The 13030-nt window shown below is 51.9% G+C and overlaps 1 long non-coding RNA gene across 1 annotated transcript; it reads left to right on the plus strand.

Moving 5' to 3' along the window:
* The first annotated feature begins 293 nt into the window (after positions 1-293).
* Positions 294-2574, plus strand: LOC136355547 (uncharacterized). Its single transcript, XR_010739818.1, has 3 exons — positions 294-485; positions 1048-1113; positions 2398-2574. It is a non-coding gene; the product is annotated as an uncharacterized lncRNA (long non-coding RNA).
* Positions 2575-13030: the final 10456 nt, after the last annotated feature.

Genomic DNA, 13030 nt, shown 5'->3' on the forward strand with positions numbered 1-13030 from the left:
AGAGGGGGGAATTAATCCCCGCGTTCCCCTCCCCCGTTTCCCCCTCTTTCCCCTCTCTCTCTCCCTCGGATTCGTTCGAATCAAGCCCGTAATCGTCGCCGGCGCAATCAATGGAGCCGAATCTTCCGCGCGCGATTCCTCCCTCTCCGGCCGCTCTTTCCTTCCCCCGGCGCTATTTAAACCCTCCCCGAGCTCCGCTCTTTCGTTTCCGCCGCTCGCCGCTCACTCTCGCCGTCGGAATCGTGCTCGCGCCGTAGCACCTTCTCTCCGCCGTCGCCGCCGTGCTTCGGTTAGCCGCCGCCGCCGCTCCGCTCCTCCTCCCGACTCGGCGACACCTCCCTCGGCATCGCCGCATCGCCGTCGACCTCGTCCGCGCCTCCGTTTCGCTCGCCGACCGTCGGAGCACCGTCGTCATCGTCATCCCGAGCCGCGCCGCCGTCTCCCTCCGCTCCGGCCGCCGTTCTCGTCGTCGTCGTTGTCCCGGGGTGAGCCGAGGACCGCCGTTCGCCTTCCCCCTTCCCTCCTCTCTCTCGGGCGCCGCTCCGCCGCGCCGATGGTCGCCGGCGGTGACCATCGGGGCGCGGGCGCGTCGCTCCCGTCGGCCGCGCCGGCGAGGCCGCCCTCGGGCGCGCCCTCGCGGCTGCCAAGTGGGCCCGGCCGTCAGCCGCCCGCGCCCGCGGGTGCGGCTGACGCGCGGGACCCACGGCGCCGACCGCCGCCAGCCGCGTGCGCCCGGTCCACCGTGGACCGTGGGGCTGACGCGTGGGCCCCACTCCCCGTGGACCCGGTCCGCGCGTCCCCTCCCTCGGCTGACGCAATAATCCGTTTTTTTTAATTAAAATTTAAATGAAGAAATTCGCAAATATCCATTTAAAGAGCATATAAACTTCAAATGGCCATATCTTGGCCATTTGAACTCGGAATTGGACCGTTCAAGTCTCTAATTTTTCCTTAAGAAGTAAAGAACCCATTTTTGTGCTTTGTTCCTGCTTGTTGTTTGGAGTTTATTAGAGTAAAAGTCTTTTTCTTTTTCCGTTGGTCGTGTAGACGCCGCAGCTTCGGAAGATCCGCTCTTCGTGGAAGTTGAAGCCGTCGTTTGGGAAAGCGAGCAAGGCAAGACACATCATCTTGATCATATTGAATCCCATTTTATAAAATTATGTTGATTTAAATTATTGCATTATCGCTTTATTTAAATTCCCGCGTTGTCACTGTTTTATTTAGCCATGCCTATTTATCTTTGTTACGACCATATTATTATTGTTATTGTTATTGTTATTACCTTGTTCACCCTAGATTAAACAAAACCTCAACTAGTGGACACTCTACTCATGGTTCCACTAGTATGAACTTAGGTAGATGCTTCGCTGGTTAATTAGGCAACATTAGGTGGTTTTTACAACTTTAGACTTGGGAAATTCTCATATCATTTGGACACTGTGGAATTGTTGGATTATGATGGAATTGGACATACACCTCTCTTCCTCTTTCAAAACCCCTAAAACCTGTTTTCGGTGGGGTTTGGGTGCATGCCAGTTATGGGAAGTAGCACCCCGGCCACTATAAGGACTAAAGCTCGGGCCTCTGTTGCAAAGCACTACCGTACTTCCACATGTCTAATGGGTAAGGCTTAGTTTGTGGCTCAGTCTAGTCATAAACAAAAGTACACGGATTGGAGATGGATGAAGTCGGGCTTCGATGGACATTCTCCAGGGCAAATGAAGGCTACACGAGCTGCGGCCCGGTAGTCGAGATGTCATACGGCGGAGGGTTGGTGCCCAATGCTAGGGGCTCAGTTCTACCTGCCTGTCCCGGGTATCCCGGCCGTAGGTAGGATTGGGTCGGTACTCTTGTCTAAGGCTAGGATGGGTTGGAAACTATGTCACGTCTTCCGTCCGTATACCGTGGTGGTATGTGGCACGTGGCAACACGTGAGGGAGAGGTGTCTTGTGGGTAAAGATGTACACCTCTGATCAGAGTAAATCTATTCGAATAGCCGAGCCCTCGGATATGGGCAAGCCTAGCAATGTACCCAGGTCAGTGTTTCAATTCTTAAAATTTGCTCAACAACTAAAATATGGAATGGTTGGCCTGGGTTGGCTTGGGACGAGCTGGGACCCAGGTCGGGTTGCCAGTTCGGTCCAATTCATCGTAGGCCTTGGGTTAAGGCAGGTTCGTGAGGGTTCACGGCCTTGTTTAATAACACTGTGTAGCTCTAGGATCGTCTTTATAAAATAGCTTTGGGCAACTAAGTGACTTTTAAATGCTGTTTACTGCAAAACTGAACCCCTATATTATTATCTCCTTGTACTCCCTTGCATTAATCATGCATTCTCCGGTGTGGCTTGCTGAGTACTGTGGTTGTACTCATTCTTGCTCAATCTTTTCCCCCTTCAGTAAGAGAAGCTTTGGAGGAGAGGTCTTAGGTGGAGTCCTGGCTTATACCCCAGTTGAGCGCCTGTGAAGATGGAGCCGTAGGCCCGCTAGTCCGCTGCTGTTTATTTTTGATTGTCAGGCCTTAAGTGCCTTTGTAATAATGTAAATATTATCGATATAATAAAGATGTGTCTTTTATATCATGTTTGTATGGTGTACCCCGGCTTTTCCTGGGACGGGGATTAATACACTAGCGTTCGGGAAAAGGCAATTTTCCCGGTCGCGACACTAGACACCAAAGCCTTCATCTTCAAGGAGCTCCTCTTCTGTGCTTGGGAAAAATTGAGCAAGACTGAGTACAACCACCGTACTCAACAAGACACACCCACAAATGCAGAATAAATGCAAGGGAGTACAAAGGGAATTATAATATAAGGGGTTAGGGTTGCAGTAAACAGCATTTAAAGACATTTAGTTGCTCAAAGCTATTTGGTAAACACGAATCTAGAACTATACAATGTTATTAATCAAGGCCGTGAACCCACACGAACCTGCCTTAACCCAAGGCCTACGATGATCCGGACCGAACTGGCAACCCGACCCTGGGTCCCAGCTCGTCCCAAGCCAACCCAGGCCAACCATTCCACATTTTAGTTGTTTAAGCAAGTTTTAAGAATTAAAACACTAACTTGGGTACATTGCTCGGCTTGCCCATAACCGAGGGCGCGGCTATTCGAATAGATTATACTCTGATCAGAGGTGTACATCTTTACCCACAAGACACATCTTCCTCACGTGCAACCACGTGCCACATACCACCACGGTATACAGACGAAAGACGTGACATAGTTTCCAACCCATCCTAGCCATAGACAAGAGTACCGACCCAATCCCGCCTACGGCCGGAACCCCCGGGACAGGCAGGCAGGACTGAGCCCCTAGCAGCAGGGCACCAACCCTCTGCCATTTGACATCTCGACTACCGGGCCGCAGCTCGTGTAGCCTTCATTTGCCCTGGAGAATGTCCATCGACCCCCGACTTCATCCATCTCCAATCCGTGTACTTTTGTTTATGACTAGACTGAGCCACAAACTAAGCCTTACCCACTAGACATGTGGAAGTACGGTAGTGCTTTGCAACAGAGGCCCGAAGACCGGTCCTTATATGGCCGAGGTGCTACCATCAAAACCATGCACCCCGAGCCCAGCCTAAAACCATTTTGGGGAATTTTGAATAGAAGGAGCGGTGTGAAGCCAATTCCACAATTAACCAACAATTCCAGAGTGTCCAGGTGATATGAGAGTTTCCCAAGTCTAAAGTTATAAAACCACCTAATGTTACCTAATTAACTTGCGAAGCATCTACCTAAAATTAAACTAGTGGTGCCATGAGTGGAGTGTCCACTAGTTGAGGTTTTGTTTGTCTAGGGTGAACAAGGTAATAATAACAATAACAATAATAATAAGGTCATAACAAAGGTAAATAGGCATGGCTAAATAAAACAGTGATAACGCGGGAATTTAAATAAAGCGATAATGCAATAATTTAAATCAACATAATTTTATAAACTGGGATTCAATATGATCAAGATGATGTGTCTTGCCTTGCTCGTCTTCCCAAACATCGGCTTCGACTTCGACGAAGAGCGGATCTTCCGAAGCTGCAGCGTCTACACGACCAACGGAAAAGAAAAGGCTTAAACACTAAATAACTCCACATAACAGCAGAAACAAAGCACAAAAATGGGTTCTTGACTTCTTAAGGAAAAATTAGAGACTTGAACGGTCCAATTCCGAGTTCAAATGGCCAAGATATGGCCATTTGAAGTTTATATGCTCTTTAAATGGATATTTGCGAATTTCTTCATTTAAATTTTAATTAAAAATTCCATTTATTGCGTCAGCCGTGGGGGCGGGCGCGCGGACCGGGTCCACGGGAAGTGGGGCCCACGCTTCAGCCTCTCGGTCCACGGTGGACCGGGCGCACGCGGCTGGCGGCGGTCGGCGCCGTGGGTCCCACGCGTCAGCCGCACCCGCGGGCGCGGGCGGCTGACAGCCGGGCCCACTTGGCAGCCGCGAGGGCGCGCCCGAAGGCGGCCTCGCCGGCGCGGCCGACGGGAGCGGCGCGCCCGCGCCCCGATGGTCACCGCCGGCGACCACCGGCGCGGCGGAGCGGCACACGAGAGAGAGGAGGGAAGGGGGAAGCGAATGGAGCGGTCTTCGGCTCACCCCGGTCGACGGCGACGACGGAAACGGCGGCCGAAGCGGAGGAAAGCGGCGGCGCGGGTCGGGATGACGAGGGCGACGGTGCTCCGGCGGTCGGCGGACGAAGCGGAGCGGCGGACGGAGTCGGCGGCAACACGGCGAAGCGGATGGAGATGACGCCGAGTAAGGTGGAGGTCCGGAGCGGCGACGGCGGCGGAACGGAGTTCGGCGGCTACGGCGGAGAGAGAGGAGCACGGCGCGAGCACAAATCCGACGGCGAGAGCGAGCGGCGAGCGGCGGAAACGGAGGAGCGGAGCTCGGGGGACGATTTTATAGCGCCGGAAGGGAGAGAGGGTGGCCGGGGAAGAAGGAAACCGGCCGCGGAGATCTCGGCCGCCATTGATGACGCCGGCGAGGATTGCGGGCGCGATTCGAACGAATCCGAGGGAGAGAGAGAGGGGAAAGCGGGGGAAACGGGAGAGGGAATCACGGGGAGTGATTTCCCCCTCTTTAATGCGCGCGGAGAGGGCGGGATGCGGCGGATTCGGCGGCGGCGGCGGCGCTAGGGCACGGGCGGCGGCGGGCGTGGCGCGAGGAGGGAGATGACAGGTGGGTCCCACCCGTCAGCGAGAGTGGCGGGCGGGGCCCGCCTGTCAGCGGCGCGCGCGCGCGGGGCAGGCCGATGGGCCGAGGGGGGGGGGAAGAGAGAGAGAGGGAGAGACTGGGCCGAGCCGGCCCAAGAAGGAAAAGGGGGGGAAAGAACTTCTTTTAGGGTTTTTTTTTTCTTTTTTACAAACCATTTCAACTTTGTTTATTTCTTTTCAATTATTATTTGTGCTCTGAAAATTCCACTAAAATTTATTTACACATTTTAGGCTTTTAGGAAATATACAAAAATCCTCCAAGCCTCATTTGACTTTTATCTTTGCACATTTTAATTGTTGGAGGCTTTCACATTGAATTTTAATTATTCTTTGCACAATTTCGAGGATGAATTTTAGAGTCGTTTTGGGACGCGACAAACCTACCCCCCTTAAACGGAATCTCGACCCCGAGATTCGGAGGAACTGGCGAAGAGATCGGGATGGGCTGCCTTCAGCTCGTCTTCACGCTCCCAAGTAGCTTCTTCTTCGGCGTGGTTGCTCCACTGGACCTTGCAAAAACGGATCACTCGGTTCCTGGTCCTGCGCTCCATGGTGTCCAGGATTTTCACTGGCCTCTCCACGTAGGTCAAGTCTTCGCGAACTTCAATTTGCTCTGAGTCGGCCTGCTCGGATGGCACTCGAAGACATTTCTTGAGTTGCGACACATGGAACACATCATGCACGTTACCCAAGGAGGCGGGCAACTCCAGCTGGTAGGCGACTTCTCCGCGTCGAGCAATGATACGGAAAGGACCCACATACCGAGGTGCGAGCTTCCCTTTTGTCTGAAACCTGTGTACACCTCGCAATGGCGTGACCCGAAGATATACAAAATCACCCACTGCGAATTCCAGGTCACGGCGACGGTTATCTGCATAACTTTTCTGCCGGGACTGTGCCACCTTTAAATTATCCCGAATGATTCTGACTTTAGCTTCAGCTTCTCTCAGGATGTCAGTCCCGAACACTTGGCTTTCTCCAACTTGGTCCCACAATAGCGGTGTCCGGCATTTGCGCCCGTACAACGCTTCATACGGTGCCATTTGTATGCTGGCTTGATAGCTGTTGTTGTAGGAAAACTCGGCATAGGGGAGGCTCTTATCCCAGGTCTTCCCGAAATCTAGTACACATGCACGGAGCATATCTTCTAGGATCTGGTTTAGACGCTCGGTCTGTCCATCTGTCTGCGGGTGATACGCGGTGCTGAAATTCAATCGAGTGCCCAGCTCTTCTTGGAGCTTCTTCCAGAAGTGAGAGGTGAATTGGCTTCCCCTATCAGATACGATTTTCTTGGGAATGCCATGGAGACTCACGATCCTAGCGAAATAGAGTTCCGCTAGTTTGTTCCCTCCATAGGTGGTCTTCACAGGAATAAATCGAGCTACCTTTGTTAGTCGATCCACAATTACCCATATAGAATCATATCCACCTTGGGTTTTTGGAAGTCCAGTGATGAAATCCATCCCAATTTCATCCCATTTCCATTCTGGCACTTGGAGAGGTTGGAGAAGTCCGGCCGGTCGCTGGTGTTCTGCCTTGACACGCTGGCACACATCACATAGGGCCACAAACTCTGCAATTTCCCGCTTCATGCTGACCCACCAGTATTTCTCCTTCAAATCTAAGTACAGCTTTGTACTGCCGGGGTGGATTGAATAAGGACTTTCGTGAGCTTCCTGAAGTATCAGCTGTTTAAGTTCTCTGTTATCGGGAACGCACACCCGCTTTCCGTTCCATAGAGTTCCGTGTTCATCCTCTGTGAAACCAGCGGCTTTACCCTGTTTCATATTCTTGAGGAGTCCATGCATGTCCGGATCATTCTTCTGAGCCTCACGGATTTGGTCGAGCAAGGTAGGCTTGGCTTCTAACGCAGCCAAGAATCCACGACCAACTATGCTTAGGTTCAGGGCTTCCATCTGTTGATTAAGTTCGGGTGGAATGCCACGGACGTTAAGAGTATTGCAATAGCTCTTCCGACTTAGAGCGTCGGCAACCACGTTGGCCTTACCGGGATGATAGTGAATTCCCACATCATAATCCTTGATGAGTTCTAACCATCTCCTTTGCCGAAGATTCAGATCTGACTGGGTGAAGATGTATTTCAAACTCTTATGATCAGTATATATTTCACAGCGATTCCCAATGAGATAGTGCCGCCAGATTTTTAGAGCATGAACCACTGCGGCTAACTCCAAGTCATGTGTAGGGTAGTTGCCTTCATGAGGTCGTAGTTGGCGTGAGGCATAGGCTACCACATGACCGTCCTGCATGAGCACGCACCCCAATCCTTGGCGCGAAGCATCACAATACACCATGAAATCCTTGCGAGTATCCGGCAAGATTAACACTGGCGAGGAAACCAGCTTTTCCTTGAGAGTTTGGAACGCCTTCTCGCATTGCGGGCTCCACACGAATTTCTCCTCTTTCTTCAACAACTGTGTCATGGGTCGAGCGATTTTGGAGAAGTTCTCGATAAATCTCCGGTAGTATCCCGCCAAACCTAAGAAACTGCGAATTTGAGTGACTGTCTTGGGTTGCTTCCATTCAGTGACGGCGGTCACTGTTTCGGGGTCCACAGCAACTCCTTTAGCAGATATCACGTGCCCCAAGAATTTGACTTCGGACAACCAGAAATCACACTTGCTAAGCTTGGCATACAATTGATGTTCCCGCAACTTTCCCAACACCAGACGGAGATGGTGCTGATGGTCTTCTTCTGACTGTGAGTATATCAGAATGTCATCAATGAAAACCACAACAAACTTATCCAAGTATTCCATGAACACTTTGTTCATTAGGTTCATGAAGAAGGCAGGAGCATTGGTCAGACCGAACGACATCACCGTGAATTCATACAGCCCATATCGCGTGGTGAATGCGGTCTTCGGAATATCTTCTTCACGGATACGTAATTGGTGATATCCGGAACGAAGATCAATCTTGGAGAATACAGTGGCACCTTTGAGCTGATCGAACAGATCATCGATCCGGGGAAGAGGGTACTTGTTCTTGATGGTGACTTCATTGAGAGCTCTGTAGTCAACGCACATCCTCTTCGTCTTGTCTTTCTTCTCCACAAAAATCACAGGAGCACCCCAAGGAGAAGTACTCGGACGTATGTACCCCTTTTCTTTCAACTCTTCCAACTGTTTCTTAACTTCGGCCAGTTCATTTGCTGCCATACGGTAGGGTCGCTTGTGCAGAGGAGTGGTTCCTGGAGCAAGATCTATCCGAAACTCAATCTCTCGCTTGGGCGGCATACCAGGTAGTTCTTCCGGAAACACGTCTCCGAACTCTCTGACAATGGGGATTTCTGACAGTCCTATCTGATGCAGTTCTGAACTTCTGACAGAGGTTGGGGGTGCAAAGAAAACAACCGGTTGTTCCGGCCCTCGGTACAGAGTGACAGTGCGTCTCGCGCAATCCACTACTCCTTGGAATTGAGCCAACCAATTCATCCCAAGAATCACATCCAAGTTCTTGGTATCTAGCAGAATCAGATCCGAGGAAAAAGGAATCCCCTGAATTTCTATAGGGACGGCAGGGCTATAATACTTTGCTGTCATAACCCCTCCAGGGGTGGTGATGAGCAGAGGGTTTCTAAGCCTTTCTACCCCCAACTGACTTTTCCCCACGAATGGCACAGATATAAACGAGTGGGAAGCTCCAGAGTCGAACAAAATTGTAGCAGGGATGGAATGGATGAGGAACGTACCAACGATGACGTCCGGAGTTGTCAGCACGTCCTCGGCCGTCACGTGGTTCACACGACCCCGAATGACGTCCTTCCCACCGTTGTTGGAGCGGGGAGGCGCTTGGCCTTGCTGACGCCTTGGCTTCGGGCATTTATCCGCAAAGTGCCCGGGCTCGAAGCAGTTGAAGCACAGACGCTGCTGACCTTGAGCGTCCCTGCGGCCTTGAACGGGCTGCACAGTTGGCGTAGGAGGACGGGGTGCACGAGTCCCTTGTTGATTGTGCTGCTGCTGCGGCTGTGGGACGCGCACCACGAATTGAGGTCGAGGCGCGGAGCGAGATTGCTGCTGCTGTTGTTGCTGCTGTGAGGAGGATCCCCCTGGATAGGGATTGGTGTAGCGGACCCTTTGATTAGCACCCTGCTGATTGCGGAAGTTCGCCAAGCGGCGCTTGTGCGACTCCAGCTCCTTGTGCTTGGCCTCCAAGCGGATGCTCTTGTCCACCAGACGTTGGAAGTCCTGGTAGTCCCCAGAGACTAGACGAACAGACCGCTCAGGGTCCATTCCCGCCAGAAACTTCTCCTGCTTCTCCTCATCTTCCCGCACATCCTCCGGGGCGTAACGGGCCAGATTGTTGAACTCATGCAAATACTCCATCACGGAGCGGTTGCCTTGCTTCAACTCCCGGAACTCCCTCTTCTTAAGAGCCACAACTCCGGCGGGCACATGGGTTCTCCGGAAGGCGGCGGTGAAGTGGGCCCAAGTGATAGGTTGCCCCTCTGGCTGCGTAGCCTGGAAGTGGTCCCACCAGAGAGATGCTGGCCCTTGCAGCTGGTGGGCGGCGAAGATGACTTTCTCTTCATCACTGCACTGCACAGTGTCCAGCTTCTTCCCCACGGCATGCAACCAATCCAACGCATCCACAGGGTTGTTGGAGCTAGAGAAGGTAGGTGGGCGGATACGGAGGAACTCGGCGAGTTTAGAGTGTTGTGGAGGTGGTGGTGGAGCATTCTGCTGTGGCGGATTTTGGAGGTGGTGGAGGAAAGCAGTCATCATGTTGGCCTGCTGGGCGAGGATTTGGGTGAGAATGGCGTTGGTGTCTGGTGGTGGTGGTGGAGGTGGATTGCCTTGGGGGTTGGGGTTGCTGCCTTCGGGTTGGTTGCCTTCACCGGTGCTAACATTTCTCCTGGTCGTCACCATCTGAAAACCCCACACAGAACCAGCAGACAGGGAGAGCTAACGATTAAAACTAACCACCCACGACTACTATAAATCTTGAATTTATTACTGACATTAAATTGGTTCATTAGAGTTCAAGTTGCTTAGGCAAATAAAATAAGACAGGCTCCGACATAGTTATGCCACACACCGGCATAACCATGCCCCACACAACTCAAAAAGACAAACGAGGAAAAACACACGCGCAAGCCTACTAACTGCTCGTCTACCGCTGCGACGGGCCAGGACGGAAGGCGAGCAACAGCGCATCCTCCGTGCTACCAACGCCGGAGGCTTCCCCCTCCTGGGGAACCACGGGCGCGGGCTCGGCACGAGGGGTCTCGACGAAGCAAGTCCACGCCAGGGACTGACGAACAAGCTCGGGTCTGGAGGTGCTCTTGCGGGCAGTGATCTTCTGGCTGCGGCAGACGCGGCGGCGCTTGGGGCGGCTGTCCTCTCCTTGGGCGATCTTGAGCTGGTGCAGCTGCACCTCCAACGCGTCGAGGTCCTTCTTGAGCTGCAGGTTCTCCTGCCGCAGCTCCAGAATCTTCATGTTGTTCTCCACCATGCCACGACGCACCATCTGATGGAAGTCGATACGAGCCGCGTCGTATGCCTCCACCATGCGTGCCAGATGCACGACGGTAGCGTCATCCTCCGAGCTAGCATCTCGGAAGGTGGCGAAGTCACGGGCTCCTCCGCGACGAGGGTGGTAGCGATAGGGCGAGTGCTGCAACTCGTCCGGGTAGCGCTGGTGAAGGGTGCCGATGGCGAGGAGAGCGGCGTTCTGGCAAGCGGCGGGAAAGGAATCTCCACCCGCGGTGACTGCCAGCGAAGTCCGCTCGGGAGAGCCGGAGAGGATCACTGCGGTGACCTCCCAACCAGCGTGGGGCTCTGCATCCTCACCCTCCTGCTCCGGGAGCGGCCTGGCCTGGTAGTCCACTCCATGTGGATATCCCAAGACCACGCACATGCCCCGCAGCTCCAAAACGAAGCCAGTCATGTCCAAACCACGACGGGTGACGCTGCCGGCCATCTACAAACAAAAACAAAGAGAAAAGCAACATTTTGAAGGTCAGGTTTTGATGATAAATGAAGCAGCAAGACAGAGAGAGACTAGACAATTTTCACAAATAATCAAAGATTTTTATTTTTGAAAATATTGCTAAGGCTTGGGATCTACGGCTCGTCCTAGGGTCAAGGGAGGCTCTGATACCAACTTGTCACGACCGGAAATCACCCAACAGGCGTTCCTGACGTGCGTGTATTATTCCTTGTCCCAGGAGGCAAGGTACACCAAAAGTTGATACAATTCAGAGTTTAACAAGCGGAAGCGTAAATATAATCATTACACGGGCAGCGAAGGCCCAGCACACAAAGACAACGAAAAACAGCGGAAGACTAGGGCGACGACCACAGGCGCTTGACGGCAGGCACGAGCTAGACACCAAAGCCTTCATCTTCAAGGAGCTCCTCTTCTGTGCTTGGGAAAAATTGAGCAAGACTGAGTACAACCACCGTACTCAACAAGACACACCCACAAATGCAGAATAAATGCAAGGGAGTACAAAGGGAATTATAATATAAGGGGTTAGGGTTGCAGTAAACAGCATTTAAAGACATTTAGTTGCTCAAAGCTATTTGGTAAACACGAATCTAGAACTATACAATGTTATTAATCAAGGCCGTGAACCCACACGAACCTGCCTTAACCCAAGGCCTACGATGATCCGGACCGAACTGGCAACCCGACCCTGGGTCCCAGCTCGTCCCAAGCCAACCCAGGCCAACCATTCCACATTTTAGTTGTTTAAGCAAGTTTTAAGAATTAAAACACTAACTTGGGTACATTGCTCGGCTTGCCCATAACCGAGGGCGCGGCTATTCGAATAGATTATACTCTGATCAGAGGTGTACATCTTTACCCACAAGACACATCTTCCTCACGTGCAACCACGTGCCACATACCACCACGGTATACAGACGAAAGACGTGACATAGTTTCCAACCCATCCTAGCCATAGACAAGAGTACCGACCCAATCCCGCCTACGGCCGGAACCCCCGGGACAGGCAGGCAGGACTGAGCCCCTAGCAGCAGGGCACCAACCCTCTGCCATTTGACATCTCGACTACCGGGCCGCAGCTCGTGTAGCCTTCATTTGCCCTGGAGAATGTCCATCGACCCCCGACTTCATCCATCTCCAATCCGTGTACTTTTGTTTATGACTAGACTGAGCCACAAACTAAGCCTTACCCACTAGACATGTGGAAGTACGGTAGTGCTTTGCAACAGAGGCCCGAAGACCGGTCCTTATATGGCCGAGGTGCTACCATCAAAACCATGCACCCCGAGCCCAGCCTAAAACCATTTTGGGGAATTTTGAATAGAAGGAGCGGTGTGAAGCCAATTCCACAATTAACCAACAATTCCAGAGTGTCCAGGTGATATGAGAGTTTCCCAAGTCTAAAGTTATAAAACCACCTAATGTTACCTAATTAACTTGCGAAGCATCTACCTAAAATTAAACTAGTGGTGCCATGAGTGGAGTGTCCACTAGTTGAGGTTTTGTTTGTCTAGGGTGAACAAGGTAATAATAACAATAACAATAATAATAAGGTCATAACAAAGGTAAATAGGCATGGCTAAATAAAACAGTGATAACGCGGGAATTTAAATAAAGCGATAATGCAATAATTTAAATCAACATAATTTTATAAACTGGGATTCAATATGATCAAGATGATGTGTCTTGCCTTGCTCGTCTTCCCAAACGTCGGCTTCGACTTCGACGAAGAGCGGATCTTCCGAAGCTGCAGCGTCTACACGACCAACAGAAAAGAAAAGGCTTAAACACTAAATAACTCCACATAACAGCAGAAACAAAGCACAAAA

This window comes from Oryza sativa, chromosome 3 (genome assembly GCF_034140825.1).
Source record: "Oryza sativa Japonica Group chromosome 3, ASM3414082v1".
Taxonomy (NCBI): domain Eukaryota; kingdom Viridiplantae; phylum Streptophyta; class Magnoliopsida; order Poales; family Poaceae; genus Oryza; species Oryza sativa.